This window comes from Leucoraja erinacea, chromosome 2 (genome assembly GCF_028641065.1).
Source record: "Leucoraja erinacea ecotype New England chromosome 2, Leri_hhj_1, whole genome shotgun sequence".
NCBI lineage: Eukaryota > Metazoa > Chordata > Chondrichthyes > Rajiformes > Rajidae > Leucoraja > Leucoraja erinaceus.
The window spans coordinates 24,689,545-24,707,537 of record NC_073378.1 but is presented as its reverse complement, the minus strand read 5'-3'; positions in this window follow the sequence as shown (position 1 = coordinate 24,707,537).

Genomic DNA, 17,993 nt, shown 5'->3' with positions numbered 1-17,993 from the left:
ACCCGCTGAGTTACTCCAGCACTCCAGTGATGATGTTATGATAATAGTAATCTGCGATGGAGGAACAGGTTTGGGAGCCCGGGGTTCTTAGAAACACTGGGTTAGTCATAAGGTGCTTAAAGTTAATTCCTTCTGAAGGATAATGTAATAAATAGCATTACAATGAACCTGGATTAGCAGTGTTATAATCATATTAAGTTTATGGAGAGTTTATAGTTGGCAGGAGACCAATCTCTCTCACACACATTAACACCTTGGGTTACATCTCCAAGTTTGCGGATGACACAAAGCTGGGTGGCAGTGTGAACTGTGAGGAGGATGCTATGAGGCTTCAGGATGACTTGGACAGGTTGGGTGAGTGGGCAGGTGCATGGCAGATGCAGCATAATGTGGATAAATGTGAGGTTATCCACTTTGGTGACAAGAACAAGTCAGCAGATTATTATCTGAATGGTGTAAGAAGGAACTGCAGATGCTGGTTTAAACCGTAGGTAGACACAAAAAGCTGGAGTAACTCAGCGGGTCAGGCAGCATCTCTGGAGAGAAGGATGGTGTCAGATTAGGAAAAGGGGAGGTGCAACAAGACCTAGGTGTACTTGTACATCAGTCATTGTAAGCAGGTATAGGAGGCAGTGAAGAAAGCTAATGGCACATTGGCCTTCATTTCGAGAGGATTTGAGTTTAAGAGCAAGGAGGTCCTACTGCAGTTGTACAGGGCCCTGATGAGACTGTACCTGGAGTATTCTGTGCAGTTTTGTTCTCCTAATTCTTGCTATTGAGGGAGTGCAGCGTAGTAGGTTCACCAGGTTAATTCCCAGGGTGGCGGGACTGACATATGATGAAAGAATGGGTCGACTGGGCTTATATTCATTGGAATTTAGAAGGATGAGAGGCCATCTTGTAGAAACTATTCTTAAGGGATTGGACAGGCTAGATGCAGGAAACTTGCTCCCAATGTTGGGGGAGTCCAGAAACAGGGGCCACATTTTACGAATAAGAGGTAGGCCATTTAAGATGGCGATGAGGAAAAACTTTTGAACCATGGTCCCACAACTAGAGAGCAGTCCTGAACTACTATCTAACTCATTGGTGACCCTCGGAATATCTTTAATCGGACTTTACCTTGCATTAAAAGTTATTCCCTTACATTGTACACTGGGCCCCGTACACTGTGGACGGCTCGATTGTAATCATGTATAGTCTTTCCGCTGACTGGTTAGCACGCAACAGAAGCTTTTCATTGCACCTCGGGACACGCGACAATAATGAATTTATACTTTATTAGCAAAGCCAACATTGGTGTTTAAGAGATGTTTCTGCAGGGACTGGAGGGATACGGAGAGATTGGTTTAATTTTGCATTGTGTTTAGCACGGACATTGCGGGCCGAAGGGCCAGTTCCTGTACTGTTCCGTGCAACGTCCCCACAGTAATCCGACGCCACTCTACACAACACGGCCTGACACATGGCACAGTCAGGAGAAAACGTGTTCCCTTCTGATGACCTTGAAATAAGGACTTTGTGGTGGCTGTGGGAATGTAAACAGGAGTGGTCAAGGGAGCTGGTAGTTGATGCAATGATAAACACCAGCTTCTTCCCTTCCGTGGGTAAGAGGTGTGTGCGTTTGGAGCAGTTTCAACATTATTATTATTATTACACCAATTCCTTCTACCCTGAGATGCTTCCTGTCCCACTGAATTACTCCAGCATTTTGTGTCTCTCTTTAGGCATTTACACCAGTCCTATCCATGTACTTGTCCTAATGTCATTTTGGACACGCTAGAGGCAGGAAACACGTTCCCGATGTTGGGAGAGTCCAGAACCAGGGGCCACAGTTAGAACGGAGACGAGGAAACACTTTTTCTGACAGAGAGTTGTGAGTCTGTGGAATTCTCTGCCTCAGAGGGCGGTGGAGGCAGGTTCTCTGGATGCTTTCAAGAGAGAGCTAGATAGGGCTCTTAAAAATAGCGGAGTCAGGGGATATGGGGAGAAGGCAGGAACGGGGTACTGATTGGGGATGATCAGCCATGATCACATTGAATGGCGGTGCTGGCTCTAAGGGCCGAATGGCCTACTCCTGCACCTGTTGTCTAAATGTTGTGACAATCCCTGCCTCAACTACCTCCTCTGGCAGCTCGTTCCATACACCCACTGTGTGAAATCTTATTAAATCTTTCCTCCCTCACCTTAAACCTATATCCTCTGATTCTTCATTTCCCTACTCTGGGAAAAGGACTGTGCATTTATCTACTTGATCTATTCCCCATGATTGTATACTTCTCTTTAACACCACCCCCTCATCCTCCTGCGCTCCAAGGAATAGAGTCCCAGCCTGCTCAACCTCTCCCTGTAGCTCAGGCCCTCGAGTCCTGGCAAGAGCGGAAATCGCTATCAAAACATGGAGGGGACCGGGGGACACAATTTTTTGGCGGCCACGTGCGCATGCGCACACTTATACACACACGCGCGTGCGAGGCTTGTGGGAAGTCCCTCACCTCCCAAAACACGGGGGGGGGGCGTGTCCCCTCTACCCCCACCTCCCCCCCTCCCGGATTTTCCGCCCTCGAGTCCTGGCAACATCCTCGTAAATCATCTCTGCACTTTTAACACCATCCTTCCTTTAGCAGGGTGACAAAACTGACACAATACTCTAAATGCAGATTCACCAATATGACAATGAATTCCACAGATTCACCACCCTCTGACTAAAGAAATTCCTCCTCGTCTCCTTCCTAAAAGAACATCCTTTAATTCTGAGACTGTGGGCTCTGGTCCTAGACTCTCCCACCAGTGGAAACATCCTCTCCACATCCACTCTATCCAGGCCTTTCACTATTCTGTAAGTTGCAACTAGGTCCCACCCTCATCCTTCTAAACTCCAGCGAGTACAGGCCCAGTGCCGTCACACGCTCATCATATGTTAACCCACTCATTCCTGGGATCATTCTTGTAAACCTCCTCTGGACCCTCTCCAGAGCCGGCACAAAAAGGCTGCCATCATCATCAAAGACCCACTCCATCCTGGCCACACACTGATCTCTCCGTTGCCATCGGGAAGAAGGTACAAGAGCCTGAAATCTGTAACTTCCAGGTTCAGGAACAGATTCTTCCCCACAGCCATCAGGCTATTAAACACGATATCAAACAAACTCTGAACTATAACAGTCTATTATTATTGCACTTTTTCTGTTTATTTATTGTGTATATATATGGTCTATGGTCTATAGACACACTGAACTTTTATCTTCCGTTATGTAATATGCTTACATATTCTGTTGTGCTGCAGCAAGGAAGAATTTCATTGTCCTATCTGGGACACATGACAATAAAACTCTTGACTCTTGACATCGTTCCTCAGATATGGGGCCAACTTTGCTCACAGTACACCTGACCGGCGCCTTACAGAGCCTCACCTTTACACGCGTTCTCAGCGGCACCATCAAGATATCATAATCCCATTTTTATTAACTTCAGTTTAAACAAAAAGGCCGACACTAAAAGCAAATCACCAAGATTACTTGCACTAATAATCCCGTGAGATTTCTCAAATTTCATTATTAGTTTAGTTTAGAGAGATAGTGACCCTTCGGCCCACCGAGTCCCATGCCGACCAACAATCACCTGTCCACATTCATTCTATGTTATCCCACTTTCTCATTCACTCCCTACACACTGGGAACAATTTATACAGGGACAATTAACCCACAAACCCGCGCGTCTTTGGGATGTTGGGGAGAACCGGAGCACCCGGATGAAACCCACGCGGTCACTGGGAGAACGTACAAACTCCGTACGGACAGCACCAGTGGTCAGGATTGAACCCGGGTCTCTGGCACCGCGAGGCAGCAACTCCACTGCTGCGCCACCGTGTCACCCTAAATATGCCCATGTACCCATCTGTAATTTGTGGATGGATCCTATTGTCCATTCATCATAAACATAGAACATTTTCAATGGATTATTTATGACAATCCTCATGACCATAGACAGATTCTCCCTCCCCCACCCGACCCACCAGATCCACCGCAAACAGTCTGAAGGACATTGCCAATGAAAAACTTCACCTATCCATGTTCTCCTGCCATGACCAACATGCCCCAACTACACCAGTCTCACGTTTGGCCCATATCGCTCTAAACTTGGCCTATCCATGTATCTCTCTAAATATTTCTTCAACGTTGTGATAGTACTTGCAAGGTGGTAGAGGCTGATACAACAGTGGTGTTTAAGAAGCGTTTGGCAGAGAATAGAGGGATATGGATCATGTACAGGCAGAGAAGGTCAGATTAACTTGGTATCTTGTTCAGCACAAACATTGTGGGCCACAGTGCCTATTCCTGTGCTGTACTGTTCTACATTCTATGTTAACTCAGCAGCATCTGTGGAGAACATGGATAGGTGACGTTTCACAGAGTGCTGGAGTAACTCAGCAGGTCAGGCAGCATTTCTGCAGAACATAGACAGGTGATCTTTTGGGTCAGGAGCCTTCCTCAGAGAGAGGTTCTTCAGACCCTTCCAAGTATTTTCCCGACCCAAAACGTCACCTATCCATGTTCTCCAGAGATGCTGCCTAACCCACTGAGTTACTGCAGCACTCTGTGAAACGTCACCTATCCATGTTCTCCACAGGTGCTGCCTGACTCGCTGAGTTACTCCAGCACTCGGTGACTACCTTCCCACATCACCGTGTTTAGGAAACTCGCAGAGACACAGAACAATGACAAATCTCCGTTCCGATCTGCCTGTGTAGGCGCTACAAACTCTCCACCACAGAAGCTGGACATTGGTCACAGACACAACTGAATTCTCAAAAGTAAATTAGGCAAGAGTCTTATCAGTTGTAATTAAATAAAACCAGAATGAAATAACACTAGTTAAAAAACCCTAATGAAATAAAACCAGAAAACTATTCCCCATCCTGAAACCGTTCCAGGGTTTAGTTTAGAGATACAGTGCAGACACAGGCCCTTCAGCCCACTGAGTCCACACTGACCAGTGATCACCCCGTACACTAGTTTAGTTTAGAGATACAGCACGGAAACAGGCCCTTCGGCCCACTGAGTCCGTGCCGACCAGTGGTCACCCCGTACACTAGCACTATCCTAAACACTAGGGATTAAATTGTGCCAGACTTTTTTGAAGTCTGGGAAACTCTACAATTTACTGCCTTGTGGCCTCTGTTCCAAAGTGTGTGACGTTAACCGAACACTACGTTATCTGCTCAGTTTGTGTAACTTTGGCAAACAGATTTACTGGAGAAGCTGAGGTCACGACCCTGGATAGATCTCCAGTTCCCCTGACTTTAAATCTCCAGAGAAACTTCACCATAGTTTTCAGTTTTCTGTTTAGTTTCATAGAGTCATACAGCGTGGAAACATGCCCCATCTACACTAGTCCCACCTGCCTGCGTTTGGCCCATATCCCTCCAAACCTGTCCTGTCCATGTACCTGTTTGACTGTTTCTAAACGTTGCGATGGCCCCAGCCTCAACTACCTCCTCTGGCAGCTCGTTCCGTACATCCACCACCCTCTGTGTGAAAGGAATCACTTCCAGAGGTCACAGTCCAGGGGTCATAAGGTATGAAAACTGAATTAAAACATGACCTCATGACGAAGGTCATTAGGTCAAAAGTGGTAGGTGTATTATTAGGCCATTCGGCCCATCACGTCTACTCCGCCATTCAATCATGGCCGATCTATCTCTCCCTCCTAACCACATTCTCCTGCCTTCTCCACATAATTTCTGATACCCGCACTAATCAAGAATCTATCTATTTCTGCCTTAAAAATATCCACTGACTTGGCCTCCACAGCCGTCTGTGGCAAAGAATTCCACAGATTCCACAGTGGTCACAGACACAATGTCCCACCTGCCCACGTTTGGACCACATCTCTCTAAACCTGTCCTGTCCATGTACCTGTCCAAATGTAATTTAAATGATGTGATAGTCCCAGCCCCAACTACCTCCTCTGGCAGCTCGGTCCATACACCCACCACCCTCCGTATGAAAAAGTTGCTCCTCAGCTCCTGAAGCTGGAGTAACTCGGCGGGACGGGCAGCATCTCTGGAGAGAAAGAATGGGTGACGTTTTGGATCGAGACCCTTCTTCAGACACATGTCCCCTTTCTCCTACTATCCCTCTGGGCCAATCCTTCCCGACCCATGTCCAGGGCACGTCACACACCCTTCATCTCTTCAATGATGTGTGTTTTCCCAGGCCCCCGTTCCCTTATCTTTCATGCTTGCCTGGGCCTGTTTCCGTGCTGTGTGACTCTGTGACTGTAGCAAAATAGAAATGTGTTTCGGAGTGGCCAGTCAATAGACAATAGGTGCAGGAGTAGGCCATTCGGCCCTTCAAGCCAGCATTCCCATTCAATGTGATCGTGGCTGATCATCCCCAATCAGTATCCCCTTCTCCCCATATCCCCTGATTCCACTATTTTTAAGAGCCCTATCTAGCTTTCTCTTGAAAGCCTCCACCGCCCTCTGAGGCAGAGGATTCCACAGACTCACCACTCGCTGTGAGAAAAGGTGTTTCCCCGTCTCAGTTCTAAATGGCTTACTCCTTATTTTTAAAATGTGGCCCTTGGTTCTGGACTCCCCCAACATCAGGAACATGTTTCCTACCTCTAGCGTGTCCAAACCCTTAACAATCCAGGTGCGACAGAGGTTTACCTGCATCTCTTCCAACCTCATCTATTGCGTCCGCTGCTCTAGATGTCAGCAGATCTATATCGGTGAGACCAAGCGGAGGCTGGGCGATCGTTTCGCCGAACACCTCCGCTCGGTCCGCAATAACCAAGCTGACCTCCCGGTGGCTCAGCACTTCAACTCCCCCTCCCACTCCGTCTCCGACCTCTCTGTCCTGGGTCTCCTCCATGGCCACAGCGAGCAGCACCGGAAATTGGAGGAACAGCACCTCATATTCCGTTTGGGGAGTCTGCACCCCGGGGGCATGAACATCGAATTCTCCCAATTTTGTTAGTCCTTGCTGTCTCCTCCCCTTCCTCAGTCCCCCTGCTGTCTCCTCCCATCCACCAGCCTTCGGGCTACTCCTCCTTTTCCCTTTCTTGTCCCCACCCACCCCCGCCCCCGATCAGTCTGAAGAAGGGTTTCGGCCCGAAACGTTGCCTATTTCCTTCGCTCCATAGATGCTGCTGCACCCGCTGAGTTTCTCCAGCCTTTTTGTGTAACCTTAACAATCTTATATGTTTCAACACTTGAAAGGTCAGGACAGAGGAGGTGGGTGTGGGTGGGTGGGGAGAGGCAGGGAGGATCATGCCAACAGGACAGGGTGACACTGGGCGTGACAGCTTCTACCTACAGCTACTCTCCGCTTTGAATAATCACACTACCTGCAGGCTCCAAACCTCCACTCCACTCCCAGAGGCAACCCACAGCAGGGGAAGGCTGGCGAATGGGGTTAGGATGGAGAGATAGATCAGCCATGGCGGAGTAGACTCGATGGGCCGATTAGCCTCATTCTACTCCTATTCCTTATGACCTGGTATTCCCCAGTGTTAACAGAGTGATACAGCACGGAAACAGGCCCTTCAGCCCAACTTGCCCACACCGACCAACAATGTCCTATCTGCCCGCGTTGGGCCATATCCCTCTAAACCTGTCCTATCCATGTACCTGCCCAAATGTTGCAATAGTCCAACTACCTCCTCTGGCAGCTCGTTCCATGCACCCACCTCCCTCTGTGTGAAACGGTTGCCCCTCTGGTTCCAATTAAATCTTTTCCCCTTCACCTTGAACCTATGTCCTCTGGTCCTCAATTCCCCTACTCTGGGCAAGAGACTCTGTGCGTCTACCCGATCTATTCCTCTCATGATTTTGTACACCTCTATAAGATCACCCCTCATCCTCTTGCGCTCCAGGGAATAGAGACCCAGCCTGCTCAACCTCTCCCTGTAGCTCACACCCTCTAGTCCTGGCAACATCCTCACAAATCTTCTCTGCACTCTTTCCAGCTTAACGACATTTGTCATAGCAGGGCGACCAGAATTAAAAATAGTACACCAGATGCTCCAGCACTTTATGTCTGTTTTTAGAATTGAAAGGCATCAATGATTTCAAACAGTGAAGACAATTTCATCATCACATTTGGGGAATAAATTTAACTAATAATTGAATATTGAGTGTGAAGAATAGTTTTGCAAATTATCATAGGTTTTGAGTCACTATCTGGAAGTTTCGTCCCGAGAGAGAAATGCTGGAAAGACAATCATTTTACACAAACTTTTTGTAAAGTTTAGTTTTGAGGCCCTTCGGCCCACCGAGTCCGCACTGACCAGCGATCCCCGCACAATAACACTATCCTACACACACACACACACGAGAGACAATTTACATTCATACCAAGCCAATTAAACAACACGTCTTTGGAGTGTGGGAGGAAACCGGAGCACCCGGAGAAAACCCACGCAGGTCACGGGGGAGAACGTGCAAACTTCGTACGGACAGCACCTGTAGTCAGGATTGGAGCCGGGTCTCTGGCGCTGTGAGGCAGCAGCTCTACTGCTGCGCCATTGTCACGCCCACTTCCTTTCCTAACGGCTGCAGACAGTCAGTGTTTGGGCTGAACATACTGCTGTATTGTGGCTTAAACAATACAGCCTCTATTCTGGGCACAGTTGATCAACCTACAGGTGTCAGGAGTTATGGGGAGAAGGCAGGAGAATGGGGTAAGGAGGGAGAGATAGATCAGCCATGATTGAATGGCGGAGTAGACTTGACGGGTCTAAAGGCCTAATTCTACTCCTATCACATAATAATAATAATAAATTTTATTTATGGGGGCCTTTCAAGAGTCTCAAGGACACCTTACAAAAATTTAGCAGGTAGAGGAAAAACATGCAAGGGGAATGAAATAAATAGTAGAGACATGACTAGTACACAAAGTAAAGACAGAATTCAATACAAAACACAATATGAGGCAATTAATGCACAGATGAAAAGGGAGGGGGACGTGGGGCTAAGGATAGGCAGAGGTGAAGAGATGGGTCTTGAGGCGGGACTGGAAGATGGTGAGGGACACGGAATTGCGGATCAGTTGGGGGAGGGAGTTCCAGAGCCTGGGAGCTGCCCTGGAGAAGGCTCTGTCCCCAAAACTGCGGAGGTTGGACTTGTGGGTCTTATGATCTTATGACCTGACCGGTCGGTAGCTTAGTTCTTGCCCAGAACATAAATGGGCCGAATGATTAAAGACTCTGTCTCCCTTCGGCCCACATTTTCCATGTTGTTCATACTGGGCTAGTCTTATTTGCCTACATTTGGCCCATGTTCCTCTAAACCCGTTGTATATCTGTCCAATAGACTTTTAAAAGTTGTAATTGTACCCGCTTCTATAATTTCCTTTAGACTTTTGAGATGCAGCACGGAAACAGACCCTTTGGCCCACCGGGTCCACGCTGACCCTTCGGCCCACCGAGTCCACACCGACCAGCGACCACCCTGTACACTAACACTATCCTACATACACTAGGGATAATTTACAATTTTACTGGAGACAGGTAACCTACAAACTGCACGTCTTTGGAGTGTAGGAGGAAACCGGAGCATCCGGAGAAAACCCACGCGGTCACGGGGAGAACGTACAAACTCCACACAGACAGCACCCGTGGTCGGGATGGAACCCGGGTCTCTGGCGCTGTGAGGCAGCAACTCCAGAACTCCTCCAATTTTCTCCCACATTCTAAAGATGCACAGATTTGTTGGTTAACCTCCATCTCAGTGCTGACCCTCGCACTATCCTTGATCCGACTTTGCTGGCTTTATCTTGCACTAAACCTTATTCCCTTATCTGTAAATGGATCGATTGTAATCACGTATTGTGTTTCTGCTGACTGGATAGCACGCAACAAAAAGCTTTTCACTGTACCCCGGATCACGTGACAGTAAACTAATCTAAATGTAACTAAACTAATTGGCTCATGTAAATTGGCCCTGGTTTTTGGGATAAAACTGATGAAATGGGTGATTGCTGGTCAGCATGGACTCAGTGGGCCAAAGGGCTGTCTCCATGCTGAACTCTGAACTAAAGTGTGCGGTGATCGCTGGCTGGCGTGGAATCAGTGGGTTGAAGGGACTGTTTGCGGGCTGTAATTATTAATGTTTAATGTTTTATGTGTCATTCCTAACTGCCACTGTATGTCACGTTGTCACTTGCGGGCGTAGCACCAAGGCAAATTCCTTGTATGTGAATACTTGGCCAATAATCTTATTCTTATTATTATATTATTATTATTATTAACTCTGATCTAATCTAGTGTGCGGGGATCGCTGGTCGGCGCAGACTCGGTGGGGTGAAGGGCCTGTTTCCGCGCTGTAACTCTAAACTAAACTAATGTGCGGTGATCGCTAGTTGGTCCGAAATCGGTGGGGTTAAGGGCCTGTCTCCAAGCTGTAATACCCCTGTCCATTTTAGGAAACCTGAACGGAAACCTCTGGAGACTTTGCGCTCCACCCAAGGTTTCCGTGCAGTTACTGGAGGTTGCAGGTGGTTGCCGGAGGTTGCAGGTAGTGGAAGCAGGTAGGGAGACTGACAAAAACCTCCGGGAACTGCACGGAAACCTTGGGTGGGGCACAAAGTCTCCAGAGGTTTCCTAAGTGGGACAGGGGCATAAGTCTTAACTAAACTAACGCAAGCAGCAGTTAATTCCCCCGTAGTTAACCCTGTGATTCAGCTGCCAACCAGAGCCAGCGGGCCACAAGCAGTTAATTCCGCATCAACGCTGCATGTCACTGCCCCGTACACACGAGCGCTCTGACAACCTGCTATTTGTGGTCATGGTTGGGCAGGCTAACCTAATAAGCACACTGTCGAAAAGCAGCGCTCCCCTTTGAAAATAGCTTCACCAGCAACACCGCCAACACTCACCCGGATTTAAAACATTGGTCTTACGCCAGATACAACGGAGGAGCAAGCTGACACTGAACACATCTGCACCGTTCATTACAGACAAGCATTTACAGACAAGTGGCCCTGGCAGGAATGGCACCAGCGGGCAGTTAACCCCTGCTGTGCTGGCAAAAACACCCGCCACTAGAACCAAACAGTGAAAGGCCTGGATAGAGTGGATGTGGAGAGGATGTTTCCACTAGTGGGAGAGTCTAGGACTAGAGGGCACAGCCTCAGAATTAAAGGACGTTCCTTTAGGAAGGAGATGAGGAGGAATTTCTTTAGTCAGAGGGTGGTGAATCTGTGGAATTCTTTGCCACAGAAAGCGGTGAGTGGATATTTTTAAGGCAGAGATAGATAGATACTTGATTAGTGCAGGTATCAGAGGTTATGGGGAGAAGGCAGGAGAATGGGGTTGAGGGGGGAAATAGATCAGCCATGATTGAATTGCGGAGTAGATTTGATGGACTAAATCTACTCCTATTACTTATGGTCACTTAAATTGTTCAGGGAAATATGGACAAGGCATTCTCAAGATACTCCTGACATAACTTTAGACTGAAGATAGACATAGAGTGCTGGAGTAACTCAGCGGGTCAGGCAGCATCTGTGGTGAACATAGATAGGTGACGTTTCACAGAGTTATGGAGTAACGTTTCGGATGGAGACACTTCTCCAGACGGCCCGGCCAAGTGTGGAACAGCTGGAATGTTAATGCAACAACAGACTGAATCCGGACCCAGAGACGGCCATGTTTAGCAGTGGTTGTAGACCCACCATCTGAGACAGAACTATCTCTGCATCAGGTAACTGAACCGTCCTACCACAACTAGAGAGCAGTGCTGAACTACCAGCTACTTCATTGGTGACCCTCAGACTTTGCTGGCTTTACCTTGCACTAAACGTTATTCCCTCATCATGTATCTGTACACTGTAAATGGCTCGATTGTAATCATGTGTTGTCTTTCCGCTGATTGGTTAGCACCCAACAACGGCTTTTCACTATACCTCGGTACACGTGACAATGAACTAAACTGAACCATCCCTGCGGCCAGCTGCTGCCCACAAACTTAGCGACACGCTCACAGGATGTGAATGCTCACGCACTAATGGCCCCGATCGACAATCGATCAGCATCAGAATTGACAAAGAACAGATTACATAGCAACATCTACAAGGTCAATGCATCAGAATGTTATTAAACACATCACCACTGAGCACAGAAGGGGACAGCTGAAACAAAACTCAATGAAGAAAATAATCAGCAAATCAGCACAAGTACGAAGGCGTATACAGAGAGTGGTGGACACTGCCCGGTCCATCACAGATACTGACCTCCCCACCATCGCAGACATCTACAGGAGGTGCTGCCTCAAAAAGGCAGCCAGCATCATCAGAGACAATACAATACATTACGGTTTATTTGTCACGTTACATATAAAGTGCAAGTGAAATGAATACGTCAGCAGCGGTACAATTATAAAGAACACACACAAAATCACTATAAAAATTTAACATAAACATCCACCACAGCATTCATCTCTGTGGTGGAAGGCACACAATTTGGCCAGTCCTCCTCCATTTTCCCCCGTGGTTGGGACCTCAACCCTCCGCAGCCGTTGCTGCAGGCGTCCAGATGGTAAAAGGACAAGGTACAAGTCCAGAGTCGGCTCTTCCCAACCGGAGACCGCGGCTTTAAGTTGGTGTAGGCCTCAGGCCGGCGGTCAAAGATTTAAAGTTTAAAGTTCCTGCCGCGCCGCAGCCAGAAGCACTGCAGCCCGCAGGGCCGGTGGTCGAAGCTCCCCTCCAGGGGTGATGGTAAGTCCATGCCGGACCCGTGGCTTCTTCTTCCCCCCGGGTCCCCCACGAGGGATCCCAGGCTGTAGACGCCGCGCCAGCTGGAGCTGTGCAGACCGCGACTTCAGGCTGCCGGCTGCCCTGAGCCAGCGAAATGGAGCGCTCCCCTCCAGCGAGCCCCAGCGAGGGCTCGCCTGCTCCATGCCGAGAGTCCACGCTTCGCCCGCTGCTGAAGCCCCGGGCGCGTCTCCGGGAAAGGCCGCGCCGATCCTTGCTGTTAGGCCAGGGGGAGGCGACCTGGAAAAAGTCGCCTCTCCATGGAGCAGGCGGCTGAAACGGTCTCCCCCTCACCCCCCCCAACAAAACACACAAAGAAACATTAAGAACATACTTTAAAACAAACTAAAAAAAATTAAAAAAGTTGAAAAAACTAACGCGCTGCTGACAGGGCTGCCGCCATTGCAGTGCCCCCACCCACACCATCCTGGTCATGCTCTCATCTCGCTGCTACCATCGGGAAGAAGGTACAGGAGCCTGGAAACCGTGACCTCCAGGTTCAAGAACAGCTTCTTCCCAACAACCATCAGGCTCTTGAACACTGCACAACACTAACCTCAGCAACTGTGATCTTCCGTGGACTGTGTCTGTGGTTGCATTACCGACCTGGCTCTATAATAGTCACCTAGTATTACTGATTATTAAATTACGGTATTATTGACCATTACGTATGTCTGAAGGTAGACAAAAATGCTGGAGAAACTCAGCAGGTGAGGCAGCATCTATGGAGCGAAGGAATAGGTGAAGTTTCGGGTCGAGACCCTTCTTCTGACGTATGTCTGTGTGTGATTCCATTTAATAGGCGTGTTAAGCTACAGCGAGTGAGAATTTCAACTATCCATTTACAGTACAAATAACAATTATACACTCTGGACATGCATTGACCATATGACCAATTGGTCAATATGTTGTTGACCAATTAACAAAAGACATTGGACATTTTGCGCTTGTTGAGTCTCATTGGCAGTAACTTTTCACCTAACCCTATTCAATTTTCATTGTTTCTTTTTCTGCATATCTTTCATTCATTTGTTCTATATCTCTCTATATCACCGTCTATATCTCTCGTTACCCTTTCTCCTGACTCAGTCTGAAGAAGGGTCTCGAACCGAAACTTCACCTATTCCTTTTCTCCACAGATGCTGCCTGACCCGCTGAGTTACTCCAGCACTCCGTGAAACGTCACCTATCCATGTTCTACACAGATGCTGCCTGACCCGATGTTCCCGATGTCAGGGAAGTCCAGGACAAGGGGTCACTGTTTAAGGATAAGGGGGAAATCTTTTAGGACCGAGATGAGAAAAACATTTTTCACACAGAGAGTGGTGAATCTGTGGAATTCTCTGTCACAGAAGATAGTTGAGGCCAGTTCATTGGCTATATTTAGCCCTTAGATGTAGCCCTTGTGGCTAAAGGGATCAGGGGGTATGGAGAGAAGGCAGGTACAGGATAATGAGTTGGATGATCAGCCATGATCATATTGAATGGCGGTGCAGGCTCGAAGGGCCGAAGGGCCGAATGGCCTACTCCTGCACCTATTTTCTATGTTTCTATGTTTCTATGACCCGCTGAGTTCTCCAGCACTCTGTGAAACGTCACCTATCCATGTTCTCCACAGATGCTGCCTGACCCGCTGAGTTACTCCAGCACTCTGTGTCTATCTTCAGTGTAAACAAGCATCAGCAGTTCCTTCCCCCACACAACAATGGCTCTGTTTGCAGCCTTGTCTTGCAGAGCTGGGCAGGGTTCACAGAGCAGTGATTCATTAAGTGTCCTCATCCACACACCCACCACACGCTGTACAGTAACACGCAGCGTGACAACATCTGCAAAGGTTATGTCCCTCGGACGCTCACGCAGACACTTGAGCAACAAGGAAACGTTTAAATGGCTCAGCATTTCTTTCTTCAACTCACTTCCAGAGACAACTCTTGAAATGGAAGACAAGCGCAAACATTCTGGCATGTACAGTCTGTGATTAATAATAGCAACATTGAGCAAAATATTCCTCACAAGAATCAGTGTGGGAAAATGACCTTCAATCCCCTTGAGAACATTATAGCTTAGAAAAGCACAATATCAGGATGACAGAAATATCATACCAGTTTCAGTTCAGTTTATCGTCACGTGGACCGAGGTACAGTGAAAAGCTTTTGTTGCGTGCTAACCAGTCACTAGACAATAGGTGCAGGAGGAGGCCATTCGGCCCTTCGAGCCAGCACCGCCATTCAATGTGATCATGGCTGATCATCCCCAATCAGTACCCCGTTCCTGCCTTCTCAGAGTCAGAGTCAGAGTCAATTTAATTGTCATTTGGACCCCTGGAGGTCCAAACGAAATGCCGTTTCTGCAGCCATACATTACACACAAATAGACCCCAGACACAACATAATTACATTTAACATAAACATCCATCACATAGCTGTGATGGAAGGCCAAAAAAACTTATCTCTCCACTGCACTCTCCCCCCCCCCGATGTCAGAGTCAAAGTCATAGCCCCCGGCTGGCGATGGCGATTGTCCCGCGGCCATTAAAGCCACGCCGGGTGGTGCGAGGTCAGGCCGGGTCTTGGTGTTGTTGCCCCCGGTGTGCGCTCGCAGAGTCCGCGGCCATTCCAGCCGCGCGGGGCAGTGGTGTCAGGCCCCGGCGGTGTCAGGAGCTCTTCGACCCCGCAACTCGGGCGGGAGAAGTCGCCGTTGCAGGAGCCCTGAGAAGCGGTCTCCCTCCAGGGAGCCGTGGGCTCCCGGCGCCGTCGTCCACAGACCCGTCGAGGGAGCCTCCGACTCTCCGGTAGCAGCAGCAGCAGCAGCAGCAACGACAGCAGCAGCAGCAGCGCTCCTCCACCGCTCCACCCGCTCCGGACCCGGCCAGCTCCGCGACGGCAACGGTGAGTCGACACCTGAGTCCCCGGCTTCTTCCTGTTGGAGGCCGCTCCTCGTTGCGGCCTCAACGACACCTGAGACCCGACGAGAAAAAGGTCGGGTCTCCAGTGCAGGGAGAGATTCAAATAGTTTCCCCCCCTTCCCACCCCACCCCCGCCCCCCCACAACACACACACCCCAACAAAAAATAACAAAAACTACATAAAAACACAGACAAAAAATAATAAAAACGCGGACAGGCTGCAGAGGCCGCTGCTGGCCAGAGCCGCGCCGCCTACCGGATTCAGTACCCCCCTGACTCCGCTATTTTTAAGAGCCCCATCTAGCTCTCTCTTGAATGCATCCAGAGAACCTGCCTCCACCGCCCTCTGAGGCAGAGAATTCCACAGACTCACCACCCTCTGTGAGAAAAAGTGTTTCCTCGTCTCTGTTCCAAATGGCTTACTCCTTATTCTTAAACTGTGGCCCCTGGTTCTGGACTCCCCCAACATCAGGAACATGTTTCCTGCCTCTAGTGTGTCCAAGCCCTTAACAATCTTATATGTTTCAATGAGATGCCCTCTCATCCTTCTAAACTCCAGAGTGTACAAGCCCAGCCGCTCCATTCTTTCAGCATATGACAGTCCCGCCATCCCGGGAATTAACCAGTCAGCGTAAAGACAATACATGATTACAATCGAGCCATTCACAGTGTACAAATACAGGATAAGGGAGGAACGTTTAGTGCAAGATAAAGTCTGAGGGTGACCAATGAGGCAGATAGTAGTTCAGGGCTGAGTCCAACCTCTCCCTGCGGCTAACTCTCTCTAATCCAGACATTACTGTGCTTAACTTCCTCTGCACCCTCTCCAAACCCACAACGTCCTTCATTCAGTTGTGAGATACGGCACGGAAACAGGTCCTCTGGCCCACTGAGACCACACCATCCATCGATCACCCATTCACACTCGTTCTATGCTATCCCACATTGTCATATACTCCATACATTTAGAGAGCCCAATTAAATTATAACCTGCACACCTTTAGAGTGTGGGAGGGAACCAGAGCACCTGGAGCAAACCCACGTGGTCACAGGGAGAAACTGCATACAGACAGCACCCATGGTTAGGATCAAACCGGGGTCTCTGACTCTGAGAGTCAACAGCTATAATGGCTGTGCTTCTGTGCTACCCAAGTAGAGTGATACAGCATGGAAACAGGCCCTATGGCCCAACTTGCCCACACCGTTCAACATGTCCCAACTACACTAGGCCCACCTGCCCGTGTTTGATCCGTGTACCTGTCTAAATGTTTAAGCATTGCGATAGTCCCAGCCTCAACTACATCACCTGGCAGCTTGTTCCATACACCCACCCCCTCTGTGTGGAAAAAGTTACCCCACAGATTCCTATTCAATCTTTTCCCCTTTACCTTGAGCCTCTGGTCCTCGATTCCCCTACTCTGGGCAAAAGACTCTGTGCATCTACCCGTTCTATTCCTCTAATACAGATTTTGTACACCTCTATAAGATCATCCTCTTGCCCTCCAAGGAATATATTCTGTCCAACCTTTCCACTACAAAAAGTAGACATCCCAGTTCATTTTCAGAACACAATTTGAATTAATGAAGGAAATCAGGTGGGTGAACTGTTGCAGGGATCAATTATTGGCGAGCTCACTGTGGAGTTCAGAGTCACACAGCACGGAAACGGGCCACTCAGCCCATCAGCTGCATGCCAATCACTGGGAACTAATCCCCAATTAACCCAGCTCCCCGCACTGGGCTACATAAGACAGTCCTGACATCCCAGGAATCAGTCTGGTGAACCTTCTCTGCACTCCCTCTATGGCAATAATGTCTTTCCTCAGATTCGGAGACCAAAACTGTACGCAATACTCCAGGTGTGGTCTCACCAAGATCCTGTACAACTGCAGTAGAACCTCCCTGCTCCTATACTCAAATCCTCTTGCTATGAAAGCCAAACATACCATTCGCTTTCTTTACTGCCTGCTGCACCTGCATGCCTACCTTCAATGACTGGTGTACCATGACACCCAGGTCTCGCTGCATCTCCCCCTTTCCCAATCGGCCACCATTTAGATAATAGTCTGCTTTCCCGTTTTTGCCACCGAAATGGATAACCTCACATTTATCCACATTATACTGCATCTGCCAAACATTTGCCCACTCACCCAGCCTATCCAAGTCACCTTGCAGTCTCCTAGCATCCTCCTCACAGCTAACACTGCCCCCCAGCTTAGTGTCATCCGCAAACTTGGAGATATTGCCTTCAATTCCCTCATCCAGATCATTAATATATATTGTAAATAGCTGGGGTCCCAGCACTGAGCCTTGCGGTACCCCACTAG